The 18,506-nt window shown below is 42.8% G+C and overlaps 1 pseudogene; it reads left to right on the forward strand.

Moving 5' to 3' along the window:
* The first annotated feature begins 7,283 nt into the window (after positions 1–7,283).
* On the forward strand, positions 7,284–14,981 carry LOC125758675 (uncharacterized; annotated as a pseudogene).
* The last annotated feature ends 3,525 nt before the right edge of the window (positions 14,982–18,506 follow it).

An 18,506-nucleotide genomic window follows, 5' to 3' on the forward strand; every position in this document is an offset into this window, starting at 1 on the left:
ATTCCACAGTAAAATGTTCATAATTAGAACTGAAAATGATGCCTGACATTCAAATTTTTAGAGCCTCACACCAGATCCCCAGGGTCAGCACAGCATTGTGGATTACAATATTTCATTTTTTGCATCTGTACTTCGTGGGTTTCTCAGGCTCCTTTAAAAACCAACAATGCCAACTATTTATACTGATAAAGAGTTACCTGTCACTGAGCAGATTCCATCAAAACAAAGGACATCAGGGGCATGCTAGTGCAAGAACTTGGAAGCAGCTTCGCCAGCCATCTGTTTTCCATCCTTGTGGTTTAGCACAGCATCTCACAGTAAGAGACTTCTCTTCAGTACTTTACAACACACAAACTAAATTCACCTTTTTGTTTCTTTTAGCGCTCCTCACCCTGTCCATTACAATAATGGACAGGTGACTGTACACACAAAAGACTGTGCACTCATATTTAATTAAGCTATTAATTTAAGTTAAATTGAAGTAAGCTCAAAAGGAAAATATTGACAACAGGATAATACAGAACACTAACTGCACTTTGTTTATGAACTCTTCACAATTGCATGACTTTTATATTATTCATAGTGCAAGCAATAAATGTCCTAGTTACCACTGCATCGCTGCCTTCTTTTGAGCCTGCTGATGCAGCCGCTTGTGCCATTTTGCCTCGCTTCTTTTCCAGGGATGACAGCTTTCCTGCAAAAGTGTCCATTAGCATGAACACATGACGTAAAAAGTTAAACTTTGGCAATTGTGATGTCATCACAAATAACTATGAAGTGATTGCAGCAGGTCAAATACTGTCTCAACATCCAGCATACGCTAGGGGAACCAAAGCAGGCAATATCACCAGCATTTTTTGTCCAAATGTTGAAAGAACAGAGGCAAGCAAATTGAGATACCTAGATGCATCACTTTTGTTGCAAAAAAGTTGCGTGTGCCGACGCTGTTTGACAGCAGCCTAATTAAGCCTAATGAAAGGAGGATTGCAAATCTGCACTCTGAAATGCACTACGAAGGCCCTGCACAAAGGAAATCAAAGAGAGCTATAAAAGCCAGGCACAATGGCTGCCTCCTGGTAGAGCTGGCAGAGGGCGTATTATCAAAACTATACAAAAAAGAAAAGAAATAAATAAATAAATAAAGAAAGAAAGAAAGAAAGAAAGAAGGAAATAAATAAATAAAGAAAGAAAGAAAGAAAGAAAGAAAGAAAGAAAGAAAGAAAGAAAGAAAGAAAGAAAGAAAGAAAGAAAGAAAGAAAGAAAGAAAGAAAGAAAGAAAGAAAGAAAGAAAGAAAGAAAAGGCTTCACAACAGGGACACAAATAGTTCAAAACTAGTAGTTATCTAGTATGATCACTGGGGATCTCATAGGCTAATAAAGGCTGTAGGCAGGGAGAAATTGCGTGTAGTTTTCTCTGGTCCTAGCAAGCTAACTACCTTATATAGAAGTCAGCCAGGCCGACCTTTAGATGAACTGACGATACGAAAGGGAACGTCTAGCATCATTCACCTGGTTGCATCAAACTCATCTAAGCTACGGCAGCACCTACAAGGGGCAGGCCAGATGCTGCCTTAATAACGGCCCATGTAGGCATGCTAATAATATAATAAACTTATAGCAGTAATCTAACCTTGTATTCCAGGTAATACAAATGCTACCAAAATTCAATCATCCCACAATAATTAAGAGCGGCACACTCAATATCGTAGAGGCAGGCCCGTAGCCAGGAATTTTTTTCTGGAGGGGAGGGAGCCCACTTGCCGAGAGCCTTGACTATTTGAGAAAAACGCCTATTTTCATTATTTTCCGTAAAATACACCATGAATCACAAAAATTTCGGCGGGGGGGGGGGGTCTGGCTACGGGCCTGCATAGAGGCTCTCACCAAGCATACCTCTTGCAATTTTCTGAACTTGCTAAGGAAATCTCATATCTTTAGGACTCACTCTTCATCCCCCACACAATTACATATCACGACTTTTTTTTCATGTTCACCCCCGGCTTTCATTGGCTCTATCTTTGGCACCCTGCCCAATACACTTCTGTTAGAAGTAGGTTGGAACTTGTGCTGTTTTGATGCGGTTTGCAAAGGCGGATTGGCACGACATGGCCTGCATGTTTCATATATGTGGCCTACATATTAAAAGCGAAGCATTTCTTAGCGAACTTCTGCGACTATGAGCGTATCTATCTATCTATCTATCTATCTATCTATCTATCTATCTATCTATCTATCTATCTATCTATCTATCTATCTATCTATCTATCTATCTATCTATCTATCTATCTATCTATCTATCTATCTATCTATCTATCTATCTATCTATCTATCTATCTATCTATCTATCTATCTATCTATCTATCTATCTATCTATCTATCTATCTATCTATCTATCTATCTAGCCGCCTACGACTTTGTGCTCTCCTGGTCGCTTGGTTAATCGAATGTGCACCAAAATTGGTATGGCGTAACATGACTGTATGACGAACATAAATGACAAGTCATAGCATGAAAATCGTGACACGCATGTCATGTACATCATCATTTATATGCCACGCTCATGCTGGCTGCCGGCCGTTTCGCTAGTTTGATATACACCAAAATTGGCATCTTACGACATGACTATGTAACGAATATAAATAACACGAGTTAACATGAAAATCCTGACACGCATGTCATGTACAGCATGACTTACGTGCCACGCTCATGGAGCGCTGGCGGCCGTTTCGCTAGCTTGATCTACCCCGAAATTGGTATTGCGCGACGTGACTGTGTGACGTACATAAAAACACGAGTTAACATGAAAATCATGACACGCGTGTCATGTACAGCATGACGTACGTGCCACGCTCATGGGGCGCTGGCGGCCGTTTCGCTAGCTTTATATACACAAAATTTGGTATCTTGAGACGTGACTGTGTAACGAACATAAATAACACGAGTTAACATGAAAATCATGACATGCATGCCATGTACAGCATTACTTACGTGCCACGCTCATGGGGCGCTGGCGGCCGTTTCGCTAGCTTGAGCTACACCGGAATTGGTTTTGCGCGAAGTGACTGTGTGACGAACATAAAAACACGAGTTAACATGAAAATCATGACACGCATGTCATGTAAAGCATGACTTACGTGCCAAGCTCATGGTGCACTGGCGGCCGTTTCGCTAGCTTGATATACACCGAAATTGGTATCTTGCGACGTTACTGTGTGACGAACATAATAACACGAGTTAACATGAAAGTCATGACACACATGTGATGTACAGCATGACTTACGTGCCACACTCATGGTGCGCTGGCGGCTGTTTCTCTCGCTTGATGAACCCCGAAGTTGGTATTGCGCGACGTTACTGTGTGACGAACATAAATAATAGGAGTTAACATGAAAACCATGATACGCATTTTCTTCAATGACATACAAGACGATGTATGCAGCTCTTTGCTGGCTGCTTCACATTACATCGATTCCCACAATGCGTGGGATCTGTTTTGTCTACAATTGTAAAAAGTGAGAAAACGTGTTTGAAACACTGCCTGCTATGTAAGAAATGTACATTTAATTCTCCCCAGTCAATAATGATAAACTAGTCCAGCCACCGAGTATTCCTGCGGTAACCTCTTTACACAAACCTCACATGCTGCATGAACATGCAGAAAAAAATATGAATACAAGTGAACAGAAGACTAGATGGGAATGGTGTCTTCTTCCTCTTAATATTGTCTCCATTGAACTGTGTTTCGCTCTTCATCTTCTCCAGCTGTATTTGCAATGTCACATTAACTAGCCATCAGAAATTTGTCGCACAATGAGTTATAAAGAATGAAAAATTCATCACAAAAATAACCGTTTCAGGATAATTTAATGAAGAAAAGATTGCACTCAGTATGATAATACGCCTTTGCTTGCATACTGATGTAAGTATGATCTGAAGTTATTCGTTTTAAACGCACCACAAGCTTTGCTATGTTCCTAATGATTATTCAATTTCAACTTTTGCTTGTTGTAAGGCCACAAAGAAATTCACTGAGAGATAGATGGCAAGAAAAGCATACATGCAGCATTTGCGATAATTCTGGGCTTGAAATGAACATAAGAACAAAGGTACACAGCAGCAATTCTGGGAAACGAAGAGCATTTGCAAAAAAAAAAAAACTGTTTCGAGAAACGTTATCAGAGACAGCCTGCATTACAGCAAATCTGCCTGTAATTTTTTCATGACTTCGAATTGTGCAGTACGACTTGCCAAAGCCGGTATGACAGATGAATTAACAGTAGTAGAACAATGAACGTAACATACATTTGGATGAAAACGAAAAGCGACAGGTAGGCCTCGTGCGCAATTCATCTCTCCCGAGCTTTCCGACGGATTGCATTTTGCTTTGGCATGCGCCGCCCGCAGCACACAAGAGTTTACCCTGGGGGCACAGTGTAAGAAAAAATTCTTACACCACGCCCTGGGGTAACCCAACCGGAACACCGTAAGGCGAAGCGAATAAAAGCAATGAGACTAGGCAGCTTAACATGGTCCACGAAGCCTGCCTAGCAAAAAAAAAGGAATAAAGATAGAAAAAAGGGGGGATCAGGGGTCCCTATAACTTAATATCACGCCTGAAATTGCCCAAAAAGACACTTAAAAATTGGGATTAGGCGTCACGCTAAATTATGACCCAGCGACACGTGCTGCGGCAAGCCGTAGTGGAATTCTCCGGATTAATTTATACAACCGAGGGGTCTTCAAATGCCCCGTCGCCATAGCCCAAACCTTTGCTTCGTACTGTACTTGGGGATTCAGCATAGGTAATACAAATACGTAGTGCAGCACAAAGCGCAGGCATCTTCTACAAGCAAAAGAAACAAAGAAGCTACCACACTCACCGACTGCCAAGACCTTCGCAGGAGCCGCGGGTTCTCCAGCCTTCCACAAAATATCTACAGCTGTGTCCTGCAGCCTTTCAAGTGTTGCGGCTGTGTCATCTATAAACTATATCCAATAGTGGCGTCGACTACGTTTTTCAAAGGGTACACGTCCCACTTCTCTTCTGCAACCCACTTAACTAAAACGTGGCCCATGGCGCCTACAAGATAAAAAATAACGCAGTGCACACCGTGCAGATCCAACACGTGGATGTTCGGTTCAGCGCGCGCTTATAAACATTCCACGGTGGCGCCGCCAGTGGCGCAAAATACTTCTACAACAGCTTCCGCCACTTGCAGCCAAAAGTATTATGGCCTCTAAGATCGGTAATATTAATACAGCAGGCGCAATGTATGCGTGAAAGGGCTGTTCTGTTCAGATAGGCAATGCATTAGGCTGAAATAAAAATCAAGCTTAGTGACTCGTAAACCACCGCCTCGTCACAAATGGGACATTCGATTTAGATGACAACACGGAACAATGCTAATCTCAAAGGCCATGTTGATGAGAGCCCTTTTCCTTCCTTAAAACATTTCTTTTTTTTTAGGGGAGAGTGAGGTAGGTGGAGTTGAAGCGGGGAGAGGGTGGTATGATGATCGACGGGTCCGGTACGATAGATCATTGAAGAGAAGGATGCACGTATGAAATCTGGTTTTATATGAACGTTTCGGCTGAGTGGCCTTCGTCAGAACATTATATATATAGATATATATATATATATATATATATATATATATATATATATATATATATATATATATATATATATATAGATATATATATATATATATATATATATATATATATACAGATCCCTTTCTTAATCGTGGTGTTTTCCCACTTGTCAATCTCGGCATATAGGTTACGGGATGATGCACACATCGGTATTACTTCCCGGTGCTGCGCTGCACGCGGTTAGGTGCACTGTAGTAGGATTCGCAGTTCTCGTTGACTCAGGCTAATACTCGCTAGTAAATCATTTAAATTACCTCGGACAAAGCTGATTATGTTGTCTAGACGTTCCGCGGTAAATCTCGCGACCGTGCAGATTGTACTTAACGCTAGGACGCATTGTTACGAAGTATAAACGCGTGCAAGCACAGAGTCCGGCAGAACACAGCTTCAAAACTATTAAAAACGAAATTTCATTTCATAAAACTTTCTCAGTGAGTAGCCAATAAAGGTTGCTAGTAAATGCGCTATTGAGAATGTTATTACGACCAAACATGTGTAGAAATGAACTTTTTTGCAACTTTCTCGCCAGCTGCACACATTACATATTTTTCGCCTCCAGTAACACTTAATTTCTGACAATCATAAAGTTAGTACAAACAATCACATTTTGCTAAATGCATAGGAGTATGCACACGGAGCGGCGGAGGGGGGGGGGGGCGAAATCTGCCCCATACCTTCCCTTAATGGAGGAGGGGGGTGCTATGAGCCTTCGCCCCCCTCCCCCCTTTGATGGGGAATCCTGCGCACGCCAATGACTAAATGTTAATTTATAAGAAAAATCCCCAATATGGATTATATTTCCATAACCCGCGTTCACGAGGCATAGTTTCGAGCTTTCCGAAAAAAAATTCACTTGCGGCTTGCGGTATACGTATAGTGAATTTTTTTTCGCGAGAAATATTTTGGGGAGAGACCACGGTTGGGACAGTTGGCGAGGAATGACCCTTATAACAGTCGTAAAAGCGAGCACAGAGTGTCAAATAATTGTGATTTTAGTGCACTGTAGAATTTAATTTAGCGGTCCACAAAGTTTGTATTCGTTAACAGAGAGAACGAGAGAGGTAATTATACATAGCTAGCGTTTTTCTTTTGATTGTTGGCTAAAACCTCGCATGGGATGCAATGGATTAAAGCAGAATGCCCGCGTGTGGTCTTACCCCGACCTGTGCCCACGTGCCTGACCCAGCCCGGCTTACATTTGTGGCCTATAATGTCTTATTAGATCCAATATCGATATCTGCTTAGCAGATTTCACCGGCACGAGAAACGTTTTTGCTAAAGAAATCCGTATGCTGCGATGAGTTCACACAAACTTCGACATACGAATGCTGTATACATTACATATCGATCAATAACATCCAACCGTCCTCCCAGTACTTCTAATTCCGATTTTTTTTCCATGAGAGCATTATGGAGCATGTATGGAGTACGTCTGCTTTGAATTTCACCAACGTTATGTAAAGATATCACGTCTCGACCAGATCTGTTCCACGCGAGATATGTATTGTGTGTCAAGTAGCCATGGGTGTACACGTATGAGCAACATTTTTTCAACATGATTTATACTTGACAAAAATGTACATCTCGTGTGTGCGTCTTAACGAACAGAAGTGCGATTAATATACGCAATGAATGTGGTGCAGGTGAAGCACATTGTCCCACGTGTAAAAGCTAGTGCTATTCACAAAATTTTACTTAAAACAATTACGGCTGGCTTGCAAACTACAGTACGTGCCGCCTGTCGCAATTAGGCAAGCAGATGAGTTGAGAAAATTTCCGTGATTGAAAACTTTTATATATTGTGCACAATGTCCTCCGGTTTGTACGATAAACAAGAGCGTCGTCTGCCAAAAATAGATCATCTCGTTTCCTTCCGTGTTGATAATAGCAAAAGTAAAAATACCCATTCAATCAAATCAGTGGGGTTGGGGGTTGGGGTAGGGGAATGCCAGTGTAGAAATAATTTTTTTTCGGATGAGGCACACCTCTGACAGTGAAGTGGGTGACAGGCTGGCGGGTGTTGGCGAGTGTTGTGGAATGTGACGATAATTGCATCAGGGAGGCGCACCACGCTTTCATGAAATAAATATGCCGCGCTCAGCCGCTAGCACCAAATAGCATCTCGGTTCCTGTTGTTTACACGTCTTCATTCACGTTTGAGCCCCTGGAGGGCTGCGGTGAACAATCGGAGAGAGACGGGATTTTTAAAAAAATGGTAAAACGAACATATGAGCGTCTTGGTGAAACCTCCACTGCGGGAATGTGGGCATGTCTTTCTACGGATATCGTCATCGTCGTCATCATCTTTGTAGCGTGCGTCGGTGTTTTCTGTGCGTAGTGTGAGTAGCGTGTGTCTGTTGTCGACTTTCAGCAGTCGCCGTTCCAAGTTAATCGGGCGCTTCTGCGTTCACTTTGTTGTGCCTGAAGATGCCGAAAAGGAAAAGGTACAAGCAGTATCTAGACAATGCCACTTGCCATGTTCCGCTTCGGACACGGCACTGAATAAAGACCATGCTAGGAGAAGGTAGAGACGATAGTGCTTCCGCTGTTCCTAGTTTTTGCGACAGTGGTAGCAACGCATTTCATTCGGACTCGGAAAGCGATTCCAGCACAACGACGTCGCAACTTTCCGACAGAGACGACAGTGAAATACGGAGTGCACAGTCCGACTCGAACTCGAGCGACGACGTCGAATGCGAGCCAAGAGTCTACGGTGGTTAGCACACTGACTCGCCCTCTCCGAACCTCAGTTTAGACAGCTCCACCTCGAGCGACGACGAAGACGACGTCGAGTGCGAGGCAAGAGTTAACGACGATTCCCGAAATGATGAACTGGGAAGTTGACTTTTACCTTGGTGATGGAAATATGGCTTGCTTGAAAGTAGGCCTGTTAGATTAGTATCTTCGAGCAATAGTTGCGAAAACGGTGGTCTGTATATTGTCGACTTGTAACTAGTATTGCATTACGTGAGGTGCATCATAGACGAAAAACGCAGTGCCTGCTCCTTACGTTGCCTCCATGTGCGGTATGGGGTAGGGTGGGGGAGATTTGGCTGTTAATGCATGTCAAAACCACAATTTTATTGAAGTTAGGCATGCCTTCAGTAAAACAAAATAACTGGCGGTCTAGTTGGTTCATAACTTTTTAGACGCTATTAAACTGCGCGAAAATACAAGGACACCAGTAAGAAACATACAGAACACCAAAGTAAAAAAAAAATCACAGCATATCCACGGAGTGAATGATGATGAGTGGGCGAAGCTGCGGAGGTTCATCGGTAAACCGTGAATCTTCCGTGAATCCTGCCCAGTACATCATCACCGACGTGAGATAGGGCGCGTTTATACTAAAGGTTCGATGAGTTATGACGACTTGCAGCTCACTTTAATTTTACATGTACGCTGTGAATTTTCATTGTTTAGAAAACCATTGCTTTAGAAAACATCTGGCGTCTTTCGTTAAGCAGCTGGCGTCTTTTCCTCTTGCTTTAGAAACATCTGGCGTTCTTCCGTTTTGCTTTTACAAAACATCTGGCGTCTTTCGTTGGTTTATTTCATCAATCAACAGCGTTTTGAACAAAATTGTTATTGATTAATCACGCACAGGAGAAATCTCACCAGGCACTACCTTGGAGGTAAAGAATGGCTGCTAATGGGAATGAGAGACAGAAGAAGTCGGCTTTTAGCTACCGCTGCGAATTTTTTATTGTTCAACAACGCACAGGAAAAATCTCCCACCGGCACCACCTTGGAGGTCAAAGCGTAAGACTGGTTACGGACTACGACTACGAGGGACGAACGGGTGCCGCCTTAAGGAGCTTCGCCCCTAAAAACATATAGAACACCTGCGCTCGTGATGTTCTGCATATTTCTTACTGGTGCCCTCGTCTTTTCGCGCAGTTTAATAATGAGGTATGCGGTATGCCATAGCGAGGGTGCGAAATCAAAATTTGCATCACCTGCGCATTTTTAACTTGCAACGTATCCTAAGCACTCGAGCAGTTTTGCATTTTGCCCTCACCGAAGTGCTGCCACCGCAGCTGGGATCGTACCTGCAATGCCTAGCACAGCTTCATAGCACCATAACTTGAAGCCAGTCAGCTGCATGTAGATTATGCATGTACAATACACACAGTTTGTATAAGTGTGTTAACAGGATTCAAGTTGTGGTGGAATTCAATGTCACCACATAACCTTCTCAGATTCCTGTATGCCACAAGTACATTACTGCCAATAAGTCATTTTTTTAAAGTTTGCCAATGGTCTTTCTGCATGGCCATTAAGTGACTAGGAATTCTGTGCAGAGACAGTCTGTTAGCCCTTAGTCTGTTAAATAAAAGACACGTTTTCAAGAGCCTAGAAAATGTACTGCTAAGATTGAGCGCACCCAGTGAAATTATTGTGACATGTTCTTGAAACCTAGTTTCGGTTCCTACTGTACCTTGACGTCCCGACGCGGTTTGAGCTTCTTCTGTTCATGTGCTCGCGCAAGATATTGTGACGTTTCCAAAGCCGCTCTGCAGCGTGGCTGTTGATGATGCACAAGTGGCCATTTCGAATGCTTTCATTCCCTTAGAAAGTAGTGGGCAAAATGACAAATATATTTAGCAGCCTGACTGGTCGTTGAGGCAGTGCAGGAGCACGTCCACATATAGCAAAGGTAGAGCATTGTACCTTTCTAAATGCCTATCGGATGAGATTTGCACAAGAGTACTTTTTGTGCTTACACGTTCTTTCACTGTTACAAGATGCTGCGATGCCATGCAGGTGACGTGCACGTGTTTTAAGAAATGAGGAAAATCATGCGAGAGGAGGTGTAAAAGCTAGATTTCTATTGACACGTTCAGCATCTGCAGTACTTTAGGTGACCAGATTTGAAGTTCAGCGTGCCTGGCACGTTAAACTGTGAATTTTCCTTTATTTACTGTTTTATTATTAGCAGTAAGCTCCGTTGGTGAAAAATGTGGGAATTGAAACAGAGACTGAGCCCCATACTTACTGCATTTAAAAACGCTGAATGACCGTTTGCGACTGAATAATGCTGTTGACAGGCTGACATTTCTGTCATTCGAGGAGCTGAGCAAAAAATGATGCATGATGTGGCAATGCCGAAAACATGGATGCCTTTAATTCTTGCTGGCTGTGTATAGTCCGCACATGTGTGGCAGCTAATAGTGCATCATGAGTGCAATGAAAAATACATCTAGAGGTTACACGAACAGTGTTCCTAACTAACTGGTAAAATTTTCACATGCGCAAATGCCACTGAAAACTGAAATTTTGGCTAGTTCATGTGCAGTGAAAATAAGAAGAAAGGTGTAAATGTGGGCATTAAGGTAACCTTCTGAGTGTGATTTATGTCTTGGCAACCTTTTGAAACTTACCCATAATGCTAGGCCACTGAGCATCCTTGTATTTCTATTGACATATTTCTGCATCACACTTTGCAGCATGCAATCTGTTGCTAAAACTTTGCACGTGTTTTACCTCCTGAGGAACCCCTCCATACCTTTAGTAGGGAACTTGTGAGTTTGTCAGTTTAGCTGCTCAGGTATGTATTTCAAACACCGACCTCAACTCGGAGGCATGAGCCATGTGGAATGCTCAGTGGCTTAGAATGTATGTATTGTACTTAAATTAAATTATTGTACGTAAATTATGTATTGTACTAAGCTTATTATGCTCTTGACTAGAGAACCTTCTCAAGAATAGGTGTCGTGAGGGTCTTGTCTTTCAATTGTTTTCAATAAAAATCATTCTGGTTTCTTGTGGTGCAGTATAGAACTGAAGTAAAATCTAGCTTCCTTAATTAGATGCATAGCTAAGTGCAAGTAAGCACTGAAGAATCCGCTGCGCCATTGCATATATGCCGCCTTAGAAATAGAATCACAAGGGATTTACAGAAAAGCAGCTATAGTAAATTCTTCATGAGGCTTACTAATAATTTTCTTCAGAATTGAGATTCAAGGCCTGCATTTACTGCGAAAACAAAATTTTAAAAAAAGTTTATCAGCACAGTGTGAAACCTTGCACCCATGGCTTGGTGTTCATTCTTAATAAAGTAGCACAAAAATTTTACATCTTGTTTTTTCTGTTGCAATGAGTAGCTGCTCACCGACTTATCATGGCTGGAAACCCCATTTGCACGAGTGGGCAACGGTTCATTATTTCGAGACATTATTATAGTGCCTAGTCACAGGTTTGATTTCAGAGAGGTGAGACTCAGCGGGGTTTGTTGGTAAACACAGCTGGCCACGTGAGCGCACGAAACAGTGACGCAATTGCCATATGCAGCATCGTGTGTATGTGAAGTCGAGAGTTTGGCGGAAACCCGCCTGGCCGGGGAAAGACATAGACGAAGGAAACACAGCGCCGACCAAAAGTAAAAATATATTCTTAAAAAGACGTTTCGGCTCCCACACGGGAGCCTTGTTCACAATGAAGCATGTGCAGCAAGTTCGCTTACTTATAAGGTTGTCTAATCACATGTTTGAGGCAACGGGCATACACAGGCGGAAGATTACCACAGTTCTTGTTCAGCGTGTGCGCAGTGGTTTGAATGAACAATGATTCGAGATGAAGCCGTGGAAAGAGTTTCTTTTCCGTGGCGATGACGGAAGCATCTTCCCAGTTGATCCAGTTGATTCCAGGTGTCGTCTACAAAATCCCTTGCACAGATTGTACACATGTTTATATCGGTGAGACCGGCAATTTCAAGAGAAGGTTACGCGAGCACTGCAATGACGTGAAAAACAGAAAGGTGACGTCAAATGCACTCGCCGAACATGTTGTGTCCACGGGCCACGCGATCAAATGGGAAGATGCTTCCGCCATCGCCACGGAAAAGAAACTCTTTCCACGGCTTCATCTCGAATCATTGTTCATTCAAACCACTGCGCACACGCTGAACAAGAACTGTGGTAATCTTCCGCCTGTGTATGCCCGTTGCCTCAAACATGTGATTAGACAACCTTATAAGTAAGCGAACTTGCTGCACATGCTTCATTGTGAACAAGGCTCCCGTGTGGGAGCCGAAACGTCTTTTTAAGAATATATTTTTACTTTTGGTCGGCGCTGTGTTTCCTTCGTCTACGTGTGTATGTGAGCAGTGCGTTGACAACTGCAGGATAGAGTGCACGCAAAGGGCACTCCAGTTTGGGAAATGAACCGCCTGCCGCGGTCACTTGCCGAAATGAAGTTCTGGAAGGCATCCGAAGTGGAGAAATCGGTTGCTTTTTTTTTCTCCCTTGGTCTTGAAGGAATTCCTGCCAAGTAAATATTACAATAATTGGATGAAGTTTGTTGGAGTCATGCATTTCTGTTTGCAGTCAAGTGTCCCAATGGACAAAATTGCAAAGGTGAAAGAAACTCTTCTAGAACTTCTTCAGGAGTACGAAGAAATTTATGGAAAACAAAGCATGACATATAACGCCCACATTCTAATTCACATGATTGATAATGTCTGGCAATGGGGACCACTTTGGGGCTTCTCAACCTTCCCATTCGAGTCCATGAATGGCAAGCTTGTGCGTTTTGTAAACGGCACAAGATTTGCACATCTGCAAATCATAGAGAAATTTTGTATATTGCAGTCTGCCACCTATGTTGTCCAAAATGCATTGGCAGAATGGCGACATGAAGCTTTATGTTAAATCATTGCTCAAAGGCTATGAGTTAAGAAAGACCTGTTGTACAAGTAAACAACATAATTCTTTGTAGAAAAGGAATTCTGGGAGGTGACAGAATGAAATACAAAAAGGCTACAGTGGGTTCATTTACATATTGCGTTTCAGCTATGGACAAGTCGAGAAGAAAGAACTGCTATATAATGTCAAACAGTGAGTTTGGGTGCATAACAGAGATTTTTACCAGTTGTGAATGCCCATCCTGCAGCAATAGCGACCATGTGCTGTTTAGGGTAAAGAAGTTGCTTGTGAGTAGTGTATTTCTACCTTATGTTGGTGACAGCAACACTGTTCGTTTTGTCAGTTTAAAGGAAGCAGATGAATTTGCCACTGTGCGAGCTGTTGACGTCAAAAAGTGCATTCTTCTGCACTGTGCTGGTACAACTGCCTTGTCTGTCAAACATGAGGAGGTTATGTTGGAATCAAGTTAAAGGAGTGTCGACATCAAAATTGGATGGTAAACTGACTATAGCGTGAGCTTTGCGTGCTTACAAGAAATGCTGCGACGAATTTTGACAGAACAGATGGCTTAAAGGCAATTTTACTTTTGAAGTCTAGAAACAAAGTCTGGCTCATTTTCCAGACTTGTCGCGATAACCATCAGCAAAAAATGCCAGGCCTGCGTGGAACATGCAGCACAGTCACACCGTAAGCTTGCAGGAGCGAGCTTTCTAGAGCCCGTTGTAAGCTCCTTTAGAGCCACTACTGCAAGTACAGTTGTGAGGTACTCACTATGCCATAATCATCCTCGTTTTGCAATGTAGGGATGTACCCACTACACCGTAATTCATTTCACAAAGTACCCCGGTACCCACTATGCGTCTGTAAGACAATATGTGTACCTACATAGCTGTACACTTTGTTGATGCTGTGGCTGATGACGAAAAATTATAGCTGGGCCCTTTGCAATGGGTAGGAAGCTTTAAACAACGCACTCATTATGCTATTCACGTTGTGCGGCACCTGGCGTTGTTTCACAGTTCTGCCAGGCAACGTTACATCTGTAACGTAATTCCTTGCCCCACTTGGCACCTGTATAGGGTCTTCTTGTGAACAAGTTTCAAGCACCAATGTGGCTATGTGGTAGAATACTCGATTGCCATGCAGAGCGCCTGGATTCAATCACTTCGTTACTCCACATAATGATGTTGCCATAATGTTGTACTTATTCATTTCATTACTTGGAGGTTGTCCACCTCTTAGCAGAAATTTCTGAAATCGTGAAGTGTGTCATCTAAATTGTGGAATATTAGTTTAATGGGAATACTAATGTGCAGTTACCATTAGTTATCAGAGTCCCTGAAAGCAGCCTTCCATGTAGAATAAGATTTTCATAGAAGATTTTGGTGTCTACACTCCTTTAGGAATTGTGATTACTGTGAAAGTTATCTTTGAACTGTACATAGTCACTGATGCCAAACAATACTTGGAAATTTTGCTGTGTGTATTGCTTTTCCTTAGTATTAAATGGGTACTTGGCAAAGCTGTGTGCCTTTGTAAGAGTTTTGTGTTTTAATATTATTTTGTTCAGTGTATTTCCCCTAGCGCATTTTACAGAATGCAAGAGCATTGTGCCACAGACTTATGTGTCATGGGCTAAATGTGTATTGTGGCAATTTTCTTCAAGGGAGTGGTGCCTGAATAGCAAACCACCACCTGTCAGTCTGACATCTGTGAAGTGAACACCGCTGCAGTGATTGATAAAAACATGAGTTACTCTTCCTCTGTGGAGAATGCTGAGCCAGCATTCATTCATGTACATAGTAACTTCTCATATGTTCTTAATGTCAGTTGTGCTTAGAGAGGGAAAGAAAGATATTATTAGCAATCTTCGTTGTGCACAAGCCTTTTAGTTGTGATATTCAAGCAACGTGCAGAAGGATTGACATTTGGGCAAGTTGGCATTGATTATACATGCTGAAATGCGCAGCGCAACAAATGCATATAGTTGCTCTACGCCATGGCTCTGAGCAGCCACATGCATGCAGCATTGTGAAGGAAAGAAGCAGCAAACTCCCAGTGTTGTCTGAATAGATATAATTAAACGCATGCTAGACAACCTTAAAGTGTCATGACATCAACTTTTTTTTTTTTACAATAGCCTACTAGATATAGGTTTATATGCTGTTGTCACCAGTAGAAATATGTTCTGTGTCACTAGCTGTGAAATTCTCTTTGGCCATCTGGTAGTATGGTAGGCAGGAATGTAAACATTTTTGTATCCTTTGATGGAATCTCAGGCCTAGAAACATTAAAACAAGCTGCTTATCTAACTAATGACATAACATCACCACAAATACTTCGTCCGTATCGGTATATTAGTCAAGGCGAAAGCTCATTTTAATGTTTGTTTGTAGCTATGAGTGAATTAGGCGCAAGTAGCAAGTGCGAATTCTGGTGGAAGTAGGTGCACTGGTTGCTGCCATGTCATTCATGGCAGCAAGCATGCAGTGACAAGGTAGCTTTTTGTAGCTGGTCAGGAACCAATGACTCTACAAGCAACTGGCAGGTCATGCTCAATGGCTGGCAAACGTGTCACTCAAGTACCACGTGCCTGTGATTTCAGGGCACATGTGGTGTCTGCCACTGCTTGTGCTTGTCAGAATATGGAATTTTGGACAAAATTCAGTGTCACCTCTGTGCCGCGTCCTACATAGCTTTGCTAGTCATCCACCTTCACAGAGTAAAATGGACCTGTGAGAAACCCAGTGATAAACACCCCGGCCACCCCTTTCAGTGTCGCTGATCAACCGTCTCTGCATGTTTCCGTACCCTAAACAGAGGAAGTTCCGGTTATGGCACGAAAACGCAAGGCGCTCGAGGAAAGACCCGTATTTTCGTCGCAGTGCTTTTATTTTGATGTACACCTGTGAGCAAAGGTATACGGACCACAGGAGCGTGTGCAGAAATTGCCGTCTGCACCTTCTGGTGGCAAGCTGTCTGCTGTTGAGAGCATTGTGCTGTCAAATGTGCGGCCACATAAATGCCCTCAACAGCAGACACCTCGCCACTAGATGGCGTGCACCGCAATTTGCGCACGCCCATCCATGGTCTGTATGCTTTTGCTCACAGGTGTACATATGAAAGCTGGATATGCGCAAAAGTTACATGTGCCACTGCGCTTGCCAATCCCAAAGCACCCAAAGCCATAATCGCACAGCCTGCGTAGCCCGCGTTGTATTTTCGAACATGCAATAGTGCACTTTGCAGACAAGCTTAGGACGAGTTTATAGCTTCGGCTGAAAGTGCTCTAAGCTTCCACATCTACTGGAGGAGACTGGCGTGTCAAGAAGTGACATTGACAGTGAAGGAAACACTTCAGAATGGGCCAGACGGTAGAGTGAAGTGACCAAAACATTGTGGGTTTATTGAGAATATATGAGCGGGCGGCAGGAACACACACAAATGCACGTACATGCATACGAAAAGGGGGGTTGCCCCCAACCCACCCCCTCTATAAGAATATCTGGCTATGCCCTTGAATCTTCATGTGACGTGCAAGGCTAGACAAAAAGGAAAACCCTTATGTGTGTCAGCTACGCTCGTGCGTCTGTTGGTTCTTGCTGAGATATTATAGATGAGTGTTTGCACTTTAGGTGCATATATGAGCTCAAAATAAAAAGTATGCACGGGTACATACGTTTATACACGGTACTTAATTCTTGATTCAAGCAAAATTTTTAAAATCCCTCGTCTTTACCCCTCCTCCCACAAAATGCACCACGCAGTCAAGAGAAAGTGCCAGTTACTGTTCGAAGTAAGCGGCAAGTGTACACCTGCACGCACACACGAACCTCAAGCTGTCTTCATTTCCTGAATTAAGGGACACTAAAGAGAAACAATGAATTGGTTTAGATTGATAAAGTGTGCTAGGAGAACTCTTGTGTAGTTTATTTCACCACCATAGGTTGTTTCTTAGAGGAGAAAACCAAGTTCAAAGTTTCATTTTTAAATTTTGCGCCGAACTTTGTAATTCGTGACGTAAAAGACTTCAAAGAGCATTTAACGTACTTTAGCGCCACTGGCTCGACGAAATTTCCACAAACTCGTTATGTCAAGTGTCTGGCCCCCTCAGATGACACTGTACTTCGATTCAACCTATTAGGAACTACGTAGGCCCAAGCAGGCGCCGTCAAAAATATGTGACGTCACGGCAAATGTTGCGGGAATTCCAAGGTGGCGTCGCCACCTGTATTTTCTTTTTATGCGTTTTCTCGCTTATTAAGCGTCTTCTCGCAGCAAGCGTGGTGTTTTTGGTATCGTGGAAGACTACTTTACTAATGCGAGAAAAATTGTTTTGCTCTTTAGTGTCCCTTTAATTGCATGATCTTTGAAGGTACAACAGCACAATACCATCTCACATGGGCATAGAATGGCTTGTCTAGGTACATATGGTGGGCCATTTCTAGGGATTTCACCAAAAAGTAATCTTGCTGGCTTTCTAAGAAGGTCCCTCTGCCTAGGCACAACCGAGCCCAAGCCAATGCACGACACGGAGGGCATCTACTACACGAATTATGACACTGAACATCTACGAAACGCCAGAGGAGTGAAAAGCTCGAGCCACGTTTCATTTGTGACAGCTACTACGAGATGGCAACCCAAACGCCACAGCCGAACCAGTAATAAACCATAAGGCTTTGTTTGTCCTATTCTTTTTTATAAACAACAGTCAGTGTCTTTTGCTGTCAGTGTTTCAAGCAATTAACATGTTCACAGCATATCAGGTTTTTTATGATCAATCGAAAACTTTCGCTGTTGCACCGTTCAGGGTACGGAAACACTCCCATCTCCACAGGGTCCAAGGGTAGTGATCTTTTCGAAGCTGCTCGCCGTCACCCGCACCATATAGCTACCTAGAGACTCCATAAAACGCCACCGTTTCATGATAAAACTGGCTTGCAGGACTTCCGTTGAACCAATGCACATGGTGACCAAAATTTGTGACACCCTGCTTGACATTGCTGAATTCTTTGGACATAACGCATGTGTGCAGTGTGTTCAAATATAAAACATGGCCACTATGAACATATCTGCCGTAACTCGGGTTGTCTCCTTGCTTTTGTGCAATTAAAACTGATACTAATTTTAGATGTATGTGGCCCGTGGGAGATTTAGATGTGGCATGTTGCTACGTGGCATTGACCTTGATAGAGAGCAAGTGGT

This window comes from Rhipicephalus sanguineus, chromosome 5 (genome assembly GCF_013339695.2).
Source record: "Rhipicephalus sanguineus isolate Rsan-2018 chromosome 5, BIME_Rsan_1.4, whole genome shotgun sequence".
In the NCBI taxonomy this organism is placed as follows: domain Eukaryota; kingdom Metazoa; phylum Arthropoda; class Arachnida; order Ixodida; family Ixodidae; genus Rhipicephalus; species Rhipicephalus sanguineus.